The sequence below is a fragment of the Trachurus japonicus genome, chromosome 1 (assembly GCF_045865225.1).
Source record: "Trachurus japonicus isolate A0001 chromosome 1, Traja_1.0".
Taxonomy (NCBI): domain Eukaryota; kingdom Metazoa; phylum Chordata; class Actinopteri; order Carangiformes; family Carangidae; genus Trachurus; species Trachurus japonicus.
The window spans coordinates 7,756,318-7,772,002 of record NC_140907.1 but is presented as its reverse complement, the minus strand read 5'-3'; the positions used below and the strand labels follow the sequence as shown (position 1 = coordinate 7,772,002).

The window sequence follows — 15,685 nt, the reverse complement described above, 5'->3', positions numbered from 1 at the left end:
GCCTCGGGGAAATGACTACATTCGTATTTTTTTGTCGGAGAATAAAAAGCTAACGGCTGCGCATATCTGAGAACAGATGTCCTCATGGTCGTTATCATGATTGTCAAGGAGAGTCAGGGCCGTAGCACCGTTAAAATAGGCATCGAAATATTTCATCCTGGTTAGCTGAATTCTTTGAACAAGAGGGACACGTTTCAAAAGACCATAGACATTCATTCAAATAAGCAGTATTCATTAAGAAAAGAAACACTTTGCAGATCCACAAAAGAAATGAGGTCATTTTGTGCATAATCTTACTGCCATAAACTCATTGAAATCTGTGCATTACCTTTTAGCCACAGTCCTCTGATTCTGATCCTCTTCCTACCGTAACATTAACATTTTTGCTGAGTGAAATATCTCAACCACTATTTGGACAGATACAGTAGCTACACACATTTCGACCTGGTCCTCTACTCTAAACCTTTTATCATCAAGCCCAAGAATTTGAAATACCAGAATAACAAATTACATTCCCTTGAGCCCTGTCTGTACTTATTTGTGCTAATTAGCAAATGTAAGCATGTTGTGATATGATATGATGAACTCAGATGGTGAGGATGACAAATGTCACTGTGAGCACGGCAGAAAGCTGACATCAGCGTTTAGCTCAAAGTACCAGTGCGCCAGTGAGTCCTGTTCTGGTTTTACACTGAATAATGGAACAAATAGAGGAGCTGATGAAAAATAAAAAAAAGAACATATTGGACTGCAAATATAACTGTAATGAGGCAGTAAAAGGCTTCCCGTGATGGCAGAGTATTCATTCATTCACCAGAACCTGTTTTGTATGGCATTTATTCATATCTTTCAATCTGCAGTGACCCCCATAAAACCACTGAGTGAGGTACACAGTGGACTGAATGCAGCTCAATTTGAACATTGAATGAGTGCTCATCTAGTGCCAGACAATAGTCTGACTCACACCATCATCTGTTACTGTCCGTTAGTACATTTCTACCAATTACAGTAGGAAAGTGGAAGCAGAGGGAGAAAGTGAGGAGGAAGCTGAAACTCTTTCCCGAGTCTCTTTGTTAGACAAGTACAACATAAATTTTAGTAAAGTGCACTGGGACTGAGCCCAGGAGGCATATAACAAAACAACACTTTACTCAATGCAGACTTATAGCCTCTGTATCAATAATCTAAATCTAATAACTCTTTTCACTGCGCAGTGAAAACAAAGAGGTCGTGAGGATACTTTAAAACAACTGCCTCTGCTTTTATCCATTGCTGGGAATAAATGAGCTAAATTAGCATTTGGTCTTGTAACGGTATTTGGAAAACATCTACCTACAGTAACGTGCACTAAATGGCTGGTATTAGCATTTCAAATGAGAAAGGTTTAATTTCCTATTAAAAAAAAACATTTATCAAAACACAAATGCAAATACACTGAATGGTGAACATGAAGTCCATACTTTTAATAAGTGGAAATTCAGTCAGTGCCCGGATAAGAAAGTGTTTCAAAACAGTTTGGTAAACCTTTTGCATGCATATATACACACCGTGGCTAAATCAATTGTGAGCTCACATGAGCATCACCGTGAACTCCTTGATGCATAGCCTTAACCTCATTTTAATCACATCGCCAAGTAGAGCATGTTTCCAAAAGGTCATATGCCATGTGGAATAGATAAGGGCACAGAAAAGTCACCATTGTGATTCTAAGAACTTAATGTCACCATTAAATGAAAAACAAATCTGAAAGAAAATGCCATGCTTTCTTTTTCAATAGAGATAAATGCTGTCAAAAGGATGATTTCACAGTAGGGGAGAAAAACAACAGGAGATAATCAGAGGTAGAAGTGACTGGCCTGCTGAAACCACTCAGGAACCTCTCATAGAAAGAGACATATCTCTTTATGTGCTCCTGGAGAAGAAGAAATAAACAAAGGCCTGCATTATATTCCCTTATACAAATAACCAGAAAGCCTCTCCCCTCATTCAAAGCCCCGGCTGAATACATAGAACATACTGCTTTAATATTCTCATCCTCATCCCCATTGCACAATGAAATGGCATAACACACATTTACATTTAATTCCTGTAATAACATCCTGCAATATGTATAACAACACCGTCATCAAGAGATGCTTTCAAAGTAGATAAGACAATATCACCGTGTAGTCTGAATGCACAAGCAAAACCATCTCTACATGTAAACAGCTGGACACGGTTTACATTATTTACGTAAGATGCACAATGAAAGTGGAAAAGTCAAAGGCTCTTTGTGTGTGCCAACTTCCCAAGTGTCTGTAAATGGTGAAATATTCAGAATTATGCCTGCATGGGTTGGGACAAATCATTCCTTTATTATTCATCTGACAAGAGTGTATGTTTGTTGCTGGGTTGGAATGGGAACACAGAGAACATACAGCTGTCTACCTTTTAGATCGCACACCATCATGCCACATTTTTAGCTGCTGTACATCAGAGAGACTGAAGGGTCGGACCGGATAACAAACTATATAAGAATAATTACAACTCAGCAAGTGAAATAACCTCCACCCATAAGCTATACTCATCCTTTTGAGGGTGGCAGGGGAGGCTGCAGCCAGTCCCAGACAGTAGGCTACACCCTGGAAAGGACCATGGAAGCTCACATAAGGCGAGACACTACAGGCAAAAACATGCACTGATCAATTTAGAAATGTTGTGCTATTTTTCTTCCTTAACATGTGATCATCCAGAAAAGTCAAAAGAAATGGTAGAATATCCACATTAAGGTGGTTATTTTACTTCATTTTTTCTCTTTCATCAGTAGATTTCTCCTAAATTCACCAAAGGTTAACATGCTACTGTGATATACTGTGCTGTGCCTGTTGTCTGACCCATGTCATGTCAGGTATCATTGTAAAGCTCTCTCTCTCCTGAACAATTATGTAGGCTCCAAAAATTGTCATTTCCTCCGTATCCGCAACCAATCGTAAAAGTACAATTTACAGGCTGTAAAGGCTGTTTCCTAAAAATGTGTTTTTCCTCAGACTCGCCTGAAATCTCCACTTCAGCAGCACTTACAGACACTATGGGCCCTAGTTTGCTGGCGCAGCGCAGGTGGCGCAAGGTAACGCAGCTGGTCTAATGCAAGTTTCGACCAGCGCAGCCTAGCGCAAAGTCAAATTGGAAGATTGGCAGATCGCGCTGCGCTGAGATAGGCGTGGCCGCGCAGCAGGGGGAGGCGTCACAGATTCAGCTTGGTGCAGAGGAAGTTTTGTGCGAAAATGTCCCGCCGAGGTTGCGCTGAAAGCTCGCCACCTCCAACCTGGTCTACTCTCAGCGCAGGGCGGAGCGCAGCAGGTGCAGTGGAAGTTTGGCTGACTGACCTGCAGTGCACACACGTCACCAAGACCTCACAGGCAGATCTCCACAGTTCCAGACACATTTCAATGCAATAAATATCCACCATAACCACTATTTAATGCAACTAACGGAATCAACATGTGAATTTATATCTATATAGATTGTCCCGTCACATCTGACGTCAGATCAAAGCAGAGATCAAAGGCTGTCGGCAGCGTAATGGAAACTCCACCTGAATTAACACAGCAGGGACGAACTGGCACTGAAAAGCAGCTGTGGATGTCCCAAGCAGGACTGAGGGTGGATGACTGCATGTCGCTGCCGTGTTGAGATACCACTCTGCCGTTGTGATGATCTGCTTTATTTATTTATTTACTTATTAATTCATTAGCGCGAGCGACCGCATCACGCAGCCGCAATGAAAAACAAAACACCTTCTTCATCTCTCTTCGTCCACCACAACAGCCTCGGTATCAGATAGTCAGTATATAGCCTACTACAGTATACTCAGCATCTCTATCACAGAAAAAAAAGAGAAAAAAAGAGACGGACAGAGAGAGAGAGAGAGGAGGACAGAGAGAGAGAGAGAGAGAGAGAGCGTCCTTTACGCGGCCTCTGGCGTCGCTGTCTCCTCCATCCATGTCCAAGTATAAAATGACAAACTTGCAAGTTAAAGGTGAGGAGAGGAGCTCCTTTGATTGGTGAAGATCTGACTCGGCTGTGTCAAACCCACTCCACGCCTTTCTCTCCTCCTCCTGTCATATATCATTCACAGACTGATTTATACAACATTTTAATCCTAAAGAAATGGCAAAATTAGATTTTTTACAGCTGGTGACAGTGTTTTCTCATTTACAGACTGATAAAAAGAGATATCCAAAATCCTCTCTGTAAAAACGTATGACTCAAATATGTCAACAAAATAAAACAATAATTTTGAAAGTGGCTTTATCCATTGTTCAGATTTTGGTTCTGGAAATGTATGCAAATTAGCACATATTCCATTAGATATCGCCTTGTTTACATATTTAAACATAAAATTTGACAAGACTTGTAATACAAAAAACATTTGTCTTAATGTAACTGATAAACTTGGGAAGCTTCATGGTGATATCTGTAGGTTAAAATGTTTACCCTATTCTCCTGTAGTGTCCCCCATAAACACCTGCATGTGTCTGGACTGTGGGAGGAAACCCCCAGTGAACATACCAACTCCACACAGACCCGGGGGCAGCTGGTTCAAACCCAGACCTTTGTTGATGTGGGGCAACTGCCACCCTAAAATAACACATCCAAATTGATCTTTGTCCTAACTAATGATAAAACAACTATGCCTGTAGCTCCCAGGCTGTGAACTCTCCTGGACCTACCAGAGACTCTGAGAAGGTTCTCCTTGCTGTTTGCTGCATAGGCATACACAACAAGAGACATGCAGTCACACAGAGTCACCCTTCTTCTTGTGCAGAGAAGTCTCCAACATAGCAGCCTGAGGCTTGTGATCTTCAGCACCTCCCCACTTCCTGAGCTCCCTGTAGCTGTCAACCCATGCCTGCAGAACCAGTTCTCACAGTCAGAGGCCGTGGCACCAGGGCTTCCACACATCAGCTGACTGGCAGGGCCCTGAACCCGACAGGGCACATGACGTCTGTCCGACTACCCATTTCTCCGACCATACATTTCTTTATTTTTGCGTCCATTAGTCCGACCTCCCACTTCTCTGACTTATAGCCCTAACCCTTAACCTTACCCTAAAGCTAACCTTAAAGGGATAGTTCACCTAAAGTTGAAATTTCACTCATTATCTACTCACCCTCATGTGGACTAAGGGCTGGGAGAAGTTTCAGAGTCCTCCGTGGCTTCTCTGAGTTACAGGGGGTCTCGGTGTAGCAGTGCATGTCCATATAACGGTTGCAAATGGATACCAACTGTCTTCGTAACAAAAAGACACACCAAAAAACATCCAAATACCTCCATGCTGCTCGTATGTAATGTCCGTCTGCCCCTCCTTGAACCGCCACCTTACCGTGGTGGAGGGGTTTGAGCACCCGAATGATCCTGGGAGCTATGTTGTCCGGGGCTTAATGCCCCTGGTAGGGTCTCCCAAGGCAAACAGGTCCTAGGTGACGGGTCAGACTAAGAGCGGTTCCAAAACCCCTCATGAGTGGAACAATATCAAGGACGTTCACGTCGCCCGGATCGGCGTCACCGGGGCCCCACCCTGGAGCCAGGCCTGGGGTTGGGGCTCGCAGGCGAGCGCCTGGTGGCCGGGTCTCCGCCCACGGGACCCGGCCGGGCCCAGCCCGAAGGAGCGACGTGGGCCCGCCTTCCAGTAGACCCACCACCCGCAGGAAGGACCATGAGGGGTCGGTGCCGTGTGTTTTGGGTGGCAGCCGTGGGCGGGGGCCCCGGCGACCCAATCCCCGGACAACGACTCTGGCTTTAGGGACATGGAATGTCACCTCGCTGGGGGGGAAAGAGCCTGAGCTCGTGCGGGAGGCTGAGAGGTATCGACTAGAGATAGTCGGGCTCACCTCCACGCACAGCCTGGGCTCTGGAACCCAACTCCTTGAGAGAGGCTGGACTCTCTTCCACTCTGGAGTTGCCCATGGTGAGAGGCGGCGAGCTGGTGTGGGCTTGCTCATAGCCCCCCAGCTCAGCCGCCATGTGTTGGAGTTCTCCCCACTGAACGAGAGGGTCGTTTCCCTGCGCCTTCGGGTCGGGGATAGGTCTCTCACGGTTGTCTCGGCCTACGGGCCGAACGGCAGTGCAGAGTACCCGGCCTTCCTGGAGGCCCTGGGAGGGGTGCTGGAAAGTGCTCCAACCGGGGACTCCATCGTTCTGTTGGGGGACTTCAACGCTCACGTGGGCAGCGACAGTGTTACCTGGAGAGGTGTGATTGGGAGGAACGGCCTCCCCGATCTGAACCCGAGCGGTGTTTTGTTATTGGACTTCTGTGCTAGCCACGGTTTGTCCATAACGAACACCATGTTCAGGCATAAGGGTGTCCATCAGTGCACGTGGCACCAGGACACCCTAGGCCGGAGGTCAATGATCGACTTTGTAGTCGTGTCATCTGATCTCCGGCCGTATGTCTTGGACACTCGGGTGAAGAGAGGGGCTGAGCTGTCAACTGATCACCACCTGGTGGTGAGTTGGATCCGCTGGCAGGGGAGGAAGCTGGTCAGACTTGGCAGACCCAAGCGTATCGTGAGGGTCTGCTGGGAACGTCTGGCAGAATCCCCTGTCAGGGAGGTCTTCAACTCCCACCTCCGGGAGAGCTTTGACCGGATTCCGAGGGAGGCCGGAGACATTGAGTCTGAATGGACCACTTCCATTGTTGACGCGGCCGTCCGGAGCTGTGGCCGTAAGGTCTCCGGTGCTTGTCGTGGCGGTAATCCCCGAACCCGGTGGTGGACACCAGAAGTAAGGGATGCCGTCAAGCTGAAGAAGGAGTCCTACCGAGCCTGGCTAGCTCGGGGGACCCCCGAGGCAGCTGACGGGTACCGGCAGGCCAAGCGGACGGCAGCCCGGGCGGTCGCGGAAGCAAAAACTCGGGTCTGGGAAAAGTTCGGGGAGGCCATGGAGGAGGACTACCGGTCGGCCTCGAGGAAATTCTGGCAAACCATCCGACGCCTCAGGAGGGGGAAGCAGTGCTCCGCCAACACTGTTTACAGTGGAGGAGGGGAGCTGTTGACCTCGACTGGGGATATCGTCGGACGGTGGAAGGAATACTTCGAGGATCTCCTCAATCCCACTGACACGCCTTCCGTCGAGGAAGCAGAGGCTGAGGATTCAGAGGTCGATTCATTCATCACCCAAGCTGAAGTCACTGAGGTAGTCCGGAAGCTCCTCAGTGGCAAGGCACCGGGGGTGGATGAGATCCGCCCTGAGTACCTCAAGTCTCTGGATGTTGCGGGGCTGTCGTGGCTGACACGCCTCTGCAGCATCGCGTGGCAGTCGGGGACAGTGCCTCTGGACTGGCAGACCGGGGTGGTGGTCCCTCTCTTCAAAAAGGGGGACCGAAGGGTGTGTTCCAACTACCGGGGGATCACACTCCTCAGCCTCCCGGGGAAAGTCTATTCCAGGGTGCTGGAGAGGAGAATTCGGCCGATAGTCGAACCTCGGATTCAGGAGGAACAATGCGGTTTTCGTCCTGGCCGTGGAACGCTGGACCAGCTCTACACCCTCCGCAGGGTGCTCGAGGGTGCATGGGAGTTTGCCCAACCAGTCCACATGTGTTTTGTGGACTTGGAGAAAGCTTTCGACCGTGTCCCACGTGGCATCCTGTGGGAGGTGCTCCGAGAGTATGGGGTCGGAGGCCCTCTGCTGAGGGCTGTACGGTCCCTGTATGACCGGAGCAGGAGCTTGGTTCGCATTGCCGGCAGTAAGTCAGACTTGTTCCCGGTGCGTGTTGGACTCCGGCAGGGCTGCCCTTTGTCACCGGTTCTGTTCATTATTTATATGGACAGAATTTCTAGGCGCAGCCAAGGGCCGGAGGGGGTACGGTTCGGGAGCCACTGGATTTCATCTCTGCTTTTTGCAGATGATGTGGTCTTGTTGGCTCCCTCGAGCCAGGACCTTCAGCATGCACTGGGGCGGTTTGCAGCCGAGTGTGAAGCAGCTGGGATGAGAATCAGCACCTCTAAGTCCGAGGCCATGGTTCTCGACCGGAAAAAGGTGGCTTGCACCCTCCAGGTCGGGGGAGAGTTCCTGCCTCAGGTGGAGGACTTTAAGTATCTTGGGGTCTTGTTCACGAGTGAGGGGAGAACGGAGCGCGAGATCGACAGGTGGATCGGTGCGGCGGCCGCAGTAATGCGGTCATTGTATCGGTCCGTCGTGGTGAAGAAGGAGCTGAGCCGAAAGGCAAAGCTCTCGATTTACCGGTCGATCTACGTTCCCACCCTCACCTATGGTCATGAACTCTGGGTCATGACCGAAAGAACGGGATCCCGGATACAAGCGGCCGAAATGAGTTTCCTCCGCAGGGTGGCGGGGCGCTCCCTTAGAGATAGGGTGAGGAGCTCTGTCACCCGGGAGGAGCTCGGAGTAGAGCCGCTGCTCCTCCACATCAAGAGGAGCCAGCTGAGGTGGCTCGGGCACCTGTATAGGATGCCCCCTGGACGCCTCCCTCGTGAGGTGTTCCGGGCATGTCCCACCGGGAGGAGGCCCCGAGGAAGACCCAGGACACGCTGGAGTGACTACGTCACTCGGCTGGCCTGGGAACGCCTTGGGGTCCCCCCGGAAGAGCTGGAGGAAGTGTCCGGGGAGAGGGAAGTCTGGGGATCCCTGCTCCGACTGCTGCCCCCGCGACCCGACTCCGGATCAAGCGGATGAAAATGGATGGATGGATGGATGGATATATTTCAAGCTTGTGTTAAGCGGAAGCTCCTCTTCCCGGTTCGTCAAATTTGGACGAACCAGGGTCCGTCCTCTTCCCAGTTTGTTCAAATTTGAAGAACCGGGAAGAGGAGCTTCGAGAAGCTTCCGCTACAAAACAAGCTTTGAAGCTCAGAGAAGCCACGGAGGACTCTGAAACTTCTCCCAGCCCTTAGTCGACATGAGGGTGAGTAGATAATGAGTGAAATTTCAATTTTGGGTGAACTATCCCTTTAACACTGTAGAATGGGTAGTCGGAGAAATGAGCTGTCGGACTGATGTATGCTCCCCAACCCGACACCCAACCCCCCAGCAAGCTCCCCTCCCTCCCAGGCTTGGCTGAGGAAGGGGACCACCCCAGGCAAGGTTGCTTGATCCGGAGGTTCTAAATACTAGGCTGTGCATGAAATAAACAAGATAATATGAAGAGCCAACTGTGTTCAGAAGTGTTTACAGCTGCTGTGAATAGGTTGGAAACAGCAAGACACAAGAATCTTACAATCATGATGGAGGGCACAGGCGCTTTGTATCCACTCCTCATTGGCATTCACGGTGTATCACTCACCTCTACACACAACAAGTGATGAAAGTACATGAATGAATACTTTACGTCAACACTACCCGCTGTATTCTAATGTTACCATGCGGTACTGTAAATGGTAAATGAACTTGAATTTATATAGCACTTTCTAGTCTCTAGGACAACTAGCACTTGACACTGTATGTCACATGCATTTCTTTCACACAGCGCTGACACAGATCGGGGGGCAGGTGTGGGTTCAGTGTCTTGCCCAAGGACACTTCAATATGAAGACTAGAGGAGTCGAATCACCGACCTTCCGGTTAGGGAACAACCTGCTCTGCCTCATGAGCCACAGCCGCTGTTTGACTGGTTTCTTTACAGCTGAGTGTTGAGACTGAGTGCAATGTTTTGTGTGTCGCTTCAGGTAGTGATGAGATGGGTTGATTTGCAGATCCATCAATTGTATGAAGACTTTTCATACACCAAAACTCTAAGAGTGAACAGTAATATTCCTGACAATGATGTTAAACTTGACAATTATGTCTTATACAGAAGTGACAGGGGTTCCAGAGGAGGAGGACTTCTGACCTACATCTCCTCAAGTCTGACTTCAGAGCTAGTCACACCTACAGAGAATCCTTTGTATTTTGAATGTCTCTTTGTAAGGATAATTTTTCATGAGAACAAAAGATTAATTATTGGAAATTTCTATAGACCCCCTAAATCTCCTACGGAATCCATAAACTGTATCTTGTCTACCATTAACTCCCTAGACCACTCAAGTGAGAAAATCATTTTAGGGGATTTCAACTCTAACTGGCTTGACCGGTCTTCTCTTAGTGATCGCAATCTTTTCAACAGTATAAATCTCACACAACTCATAACTGAACCCACAAGGGTGTGCTCTAGCTCAGCCTCCCTGCTTGATTTGATACTAGTCACCCATCCTGACAGAATTATTCAATCTGGTGTACTATCAGATTCCTTTAGCGACCACTTGTGTTTGGAAGATTAAAATGCCCCATCTTCCCCCTAAATTTATTAAAGTAAGGGAAGCTAATAATATTAATCATGATCTCTTTATTCAAGACATTCTAAACATAAACTGGGAGCGGTTTCAATACCAAATGTTGATGATGCGTGGCATTTTTTCTATACTGAGTTTCTCAAGGTTATTGACAAACACGCACCCTGGTCAACAATTAGAGTTAAGGGTAGACACTTAACATGGATTAAAGGAGAACTTATTAATTTATTCAAACAAAGAGACAAGGCCTGGAAAAAATATCGGGCGACTAAGAATGTTTCTGACTGGATTGCTTACAAAGACTTAAGAAATAAATGTACTACTAAAACAAGAAATGCTAAAGCCAATTACTACAAAGATTCCCTAACAACCAATTTTAAGAACCCCAAACAATTTTGGAAGACAATTAATAATGTTACTAATAAATCCTCAAAAAATGCCTCTACTCATATTAAATTGAATAATGAAATTATTAGTGACTCATTATTAATTGCAGAAGCCTTTAGTCAGCATTTTTCTTTAATTGGCAATTCTTTATCTGGTAATCACTGCTCTGACCTCACCTTGATTAATGAAAGGTCCAGGAGTTCCTTCGCCTTTAGAACAATCACCTCAACCGAGGTTCAACGGGTCATCGATGGCTTAAGTTCTGGGAGCAGTTGTGGTCCTGATGGGCTGGAGATCAAATTCTTTAAATTGGCCTCTTATGTTTTATCATTTCCTCTGGCAAATTTGTTTAATTTATCTTTGACCACCTGTGAAACTCCCTCATCTTGGAAATGCGCCAGAGTAACCCCGTTACATAAAGGTGGCGACCATCAGGATATTAATAACTATAGACCCATCTCAATTATCAACAGTATCGCCAAAGTATTTGAAAGACTTCTCGACGACCACTGCTCTCACAAAATTCTGACATGACATATTATCCTCTTTTGACAATAATATGCCCACTGGTGCTATATTCATTGATTTATCAAAAGCGTTCGACATGGTTGATCACTATCTCCTTTTGGATAAGTTGTATGCTATTGGTCTTTCAACAGAATCAGTTGTATTTTTTAATTCCTTTCTTCACAACAGAAGCCAGTGTGTGTCTTTTCAGAACACCCAGTCAGACTATAAGTTAATATCAAAAGGTGTGCCCCAAGGCTCATCTTTGGGTCCTCTTTTATTTTCTATTTTTGTTAATGATCTCCCACAAATCTGTTCTGGCTGTCAAATTCACCTTTATGCTGACGATACTGTAATTTACTCCTCCAAACTTGATACGTCACAAATTCAGCACTCCTTGCAATATAATTTTAATTTAGTTCAGAAATGGTTCTCATCCAACAAACTTCTTTTGAACAAGAAAAAATCACATAGTATGCTTTTCAGTACCAGATCTGATTTATTATCCAAAGACTGGTCCTTATTTTTTCTTGACGGAGCCCCACTAGAAAAGGTAGATCAATTTAAATACTTGGGCCTCCTGCTTGATTCTCAGTTATCCTTTAAACCACACATTGATTTAATTACAAAGAAAATTTACTGTCGTCTGAAATTACTGTATCGGTCCATTGATTGTTTTACAGTACAGGTTCGTAAAAGAATCGTATCACAATTATTATTTCCTATTCTTGATTATGCAGACATCATTTATCAGAACACTACAGAATGTAATCTCCGTCCTCTCACTGTGCTGTTTAACAGCCTCTGTAGATTCGTCCTGAGATGTCCCCACAGAACTCATCATTGCACTCTTTATGAATCTTTGAACTGGTTAACCCCAAAAGCCAGAAGAGTTCTTCATTGGTTATTATTTATTTTTAAATGCATTCACTTTAATTTTCCTTTATATTTAAAACAATTTATGATTCCTTATAGTACACAATACAGTCTTAGACATACAGATCATCTCTTTTTCCGTATTCCCAGAATATTTAAAGAATCTGGTCGTCGTTCATTTCAGTTTAAAGCTCCGTCTGACTGGAACAGTCTCCCATGCCAGCTTAGGTCTTCCACTTCTCTATCTAGCTTCAAAGCATCACTTCTAATTCATTTGCAAACTCCCTGTTCTTGTTTCTGATGATGTTCTTGTTTCTGATGATGTTTATTATTTATTTATTTATTATTATTATAATTATCTCCTATTACTTATCTTTCCTCTCTCTCGTGCAAACTGTAAAAATGTTTCTTTCTTTGTGTGTGTGATTCTCTTATCTGATCTGATTATTTATTTACTTAATTTTTATTATTATAATATTATTATTATTTTATTTCTTTCTGTATTTTTCCCATTTGTAAGCTAAGATATCACAAGTTGACTATTATTCCAATATCTGGCCGTTTGTGGATTAGCTGGGGTTAGGAGAGCCTTGTCTTGCGTGTGTGTGTGTGTGTGTGTGTGTGTGTGTGTGTGTGTGTGTGTGTATGTATGTAAGTCCTGTATTGTGTTTCAATGTATTTGCTTTTTTTTTTTTATTTCTTTACCTGACATTGTATCATTGTATCTTTTTGTGGAAGGACCCCCTCGAAAATGAGATGATTCATCTCAAGGGGCTATCCTGAATAAATAAATTCAAATAAATTCAAATTCAAATTCAAGACACCTGGGAACTTTTTTAATTTGTTGAAAGAGGGCATAATTTGTCTCCTTTAAACTCTGGAAAGTTCACAGGAAACAATTTTCTTTGACTTCTTTTGATAAATAAGCAGCAGCAAGTTCCAGGTAATCGACCAGGATTAATTCCCATCGTTTTATTTTCTTAGCTTGCAATTAACACCAAATTTGTATGTCCTTTTCACTGACAACATGACTGTATCTCCAGACAAGCCTAATCCACATTAAAGCAGAAGTAAGCGATATTTTTGTATTAATATAAGTCTTAAATAGTTGTATCTTCCGACAGCAATCACTTACATAGAGTGTTTGGACCGAAACACGGGTCTGTCAGTCACTCTGCTCTGCTCTGAGCCCAGGAGAAAACTTTTCTCGTATCCTACAAGTTTTATCCAATGAGGAGAGAGAACGGCATAAAGGGCTGTGTGTGCAGCCAAGGGATGCGCCTGAATGTGGTGACGTAGGGACGAGGACCAATAGATCCATGACGAGGGCGGGGGCTGCTAACTCCATCGGCTGACAAGACGTCATGGTTTGTTCAAGGCAACCCGTAACTCGTGTTTTTCCGACCTGTGAAGTCGTACCAGTTCGATCTGGTACGACTTCACGGGTCGGAAGTTACAAGTGGCTGTTATAGTGACTTTCACAGGTAAAACAGGTCGGAGAAACACGAGTTACGGGTTGCCTGGAACGCTACAAAGTCGTAAGTCGTGACGTGAAGCTGTAATTTACGGTTTCAAAAGCCTGCCTGGAACGCAGCATTAGCCAAAACGACCGGATCGCTTACTTCTGCTTTAATGAAGTTGCTTTATCCTTTCACTTCACAGGCTTGAAAGTCTTGATGTGCCATATATGGTATACCCCGTCACAAGTGATGGTCGACCAGCATTGGAAAATACCTCCTCAGTGCCCTACAGGTCAGTTGGAAAGATGCACTTGGGTTTACACTGCTAAAAAAAAGTGGCCACATTGCTCCTAAAGTTAATTCTCTCTCTCTCTCGTATATATATACATATATATTAAAAAAAATAAAATATTGTTGATATATATCATAAATTCAAAAAAACTTCCATTATTTGCCCCTTCTTTTTAACTTTTGATAATAAATCTTCTCTATCCTATGCTCTAGTGTGCGCTGGAAGTTTTTCAAATTTTTGATAGTGGTTTATCCTGCACCAGCTGGCACCAAGAAGAAGCACTTAGTTGCTGTGCACGGGACTTACAAACTTTATATATATATATATATATATATATATATATATATAGAAAGGCCATTGAATAAGATGGTGTGTCCAAACTTTTGACTGGTAGTGTATATATATATATATATATATATATATATATATTTCATTTCACACATTTTTAGTAACCCATTTGCTCCCTTGCTTCATAAAAACAGAAGCGAATGATTTCACTCATGATTTATACTGCATGCATACGGAATGTCAGTTTCAATTTGGGTCTGTGTCAGGACTATATTGTCGTTATCGTTAGTGATCGCTGATCCCCACCGTAAGCTGCTTAATGTTCTGTATCATCCCTGTTACTCAGCCAAAACTCTCCCTGTTCTCTACCTTTGTCTCTCTCTGTCTCTCCACATGAGCTAAGCTGCAAATCCGTCATCCCGGCCAACCCCCCCCCCATTTAAGAATCCTCAATCACCTTGAAGGTAGGGCTGAAAAGCCGGCGCCATCAATCAACTTCATCTCTGCCTTGTAACGTGTTGCCATCGCCTCATTACAAATGTGTGATTCTTTCGTTAAAAAAAAGGAAAGAAAGAAAGAGCTACTGTAAGGAGGCATGGTAAGGATTGATGCATTATTAACAGCATATGTACTTGCCCGTTACATACCCTCTGTTGGGCCTTGACAGTTTGATAACAGCCAGTAATCTAACAACCTATTTTCTAGTTAGCAACACTACATGAAAAAGCTGTTGAAGTCACATAAACAGTCCCAGCACACCACACATCACTGTGTTATTCCCTTTCCCACTGCACATTAATATGATTTATGCTTATTAAGGTGGAACTGTCTTCCATCACTTTGCTGTGTGGAAATGTAAGGAAATCCTGCTATTGCAATAATGTGACTCGACTTTAGCACGTCAGATTTATACTGAATTTTAATGTAATGAGATGTGTACAGTGTATATTTATATTGGTGTTGCAGGTCTATAAAATGGATTATGAAATACTCTGAAGGAAACCAATTTCCCTCTCATACCAGTCGTCTCAATAGAGACTTTGGACAGTCCTCTTGTTGTTTTTCACATCAGAGCCAGACCTGTATCTCCTGTGCCAGGTCACATGAGGTCATGTTATTCCATTGGGTGCACCACATTGGCTGTTGTTGTGTGTAGAGGCCAGGGTACATGTTTTAAATGTAATAACTGTCTGAAAGCATCTTTTATTCGAGGACTAAACTGACGCCACACAAAACGGCTAAAAACACAAAGGACTCAAGTCGTTCACTGGCGCACTTAGAAGGTCAGTGAATAGTTTAAAACTGAGATGGTCCAAACCACATTGTGAATATTAATCTGGGAGACATGCGGCAACTTGATTTCTTTGAATCTCTTCAGGCTGGCCAAGAAACAGGAGAAAAGGCAAAGGAGCTCCGTCTCCGTCAAAATAATGAAGAATGCCAGGATGGCTTAGGTTGAATAGGACAGAGGTTCTGTTAGACTGACCTCTGTTCAAGTCCCAGATTAGATCTCATTCTTTCTATCAAAGACTCATTCTGTGACAAAGGTATGAAAAGACATGAGCTCAGCCAGATGAATGCCTCCACAGAGAGCTCGATGCGTGTGT

The 15,685-nt window shown here is 44.8% G+C and overlaps 1 protein-coding gene across 1 annotated transcript in view; it reads right to left on the bottom strand.

The window, feature by feature from the left end:
• The window catches only part of LOC146991348 (neuronal acetylcholine receptor subunit alpha-7-like), a 68,204-nt gene that overhangs the window by 14,034 nt on the left and 38,485 nt on the right, over positions 1-15,685 (bottom strand). The gene's annotated exons all lie outside the window — the stretch shown is intronic.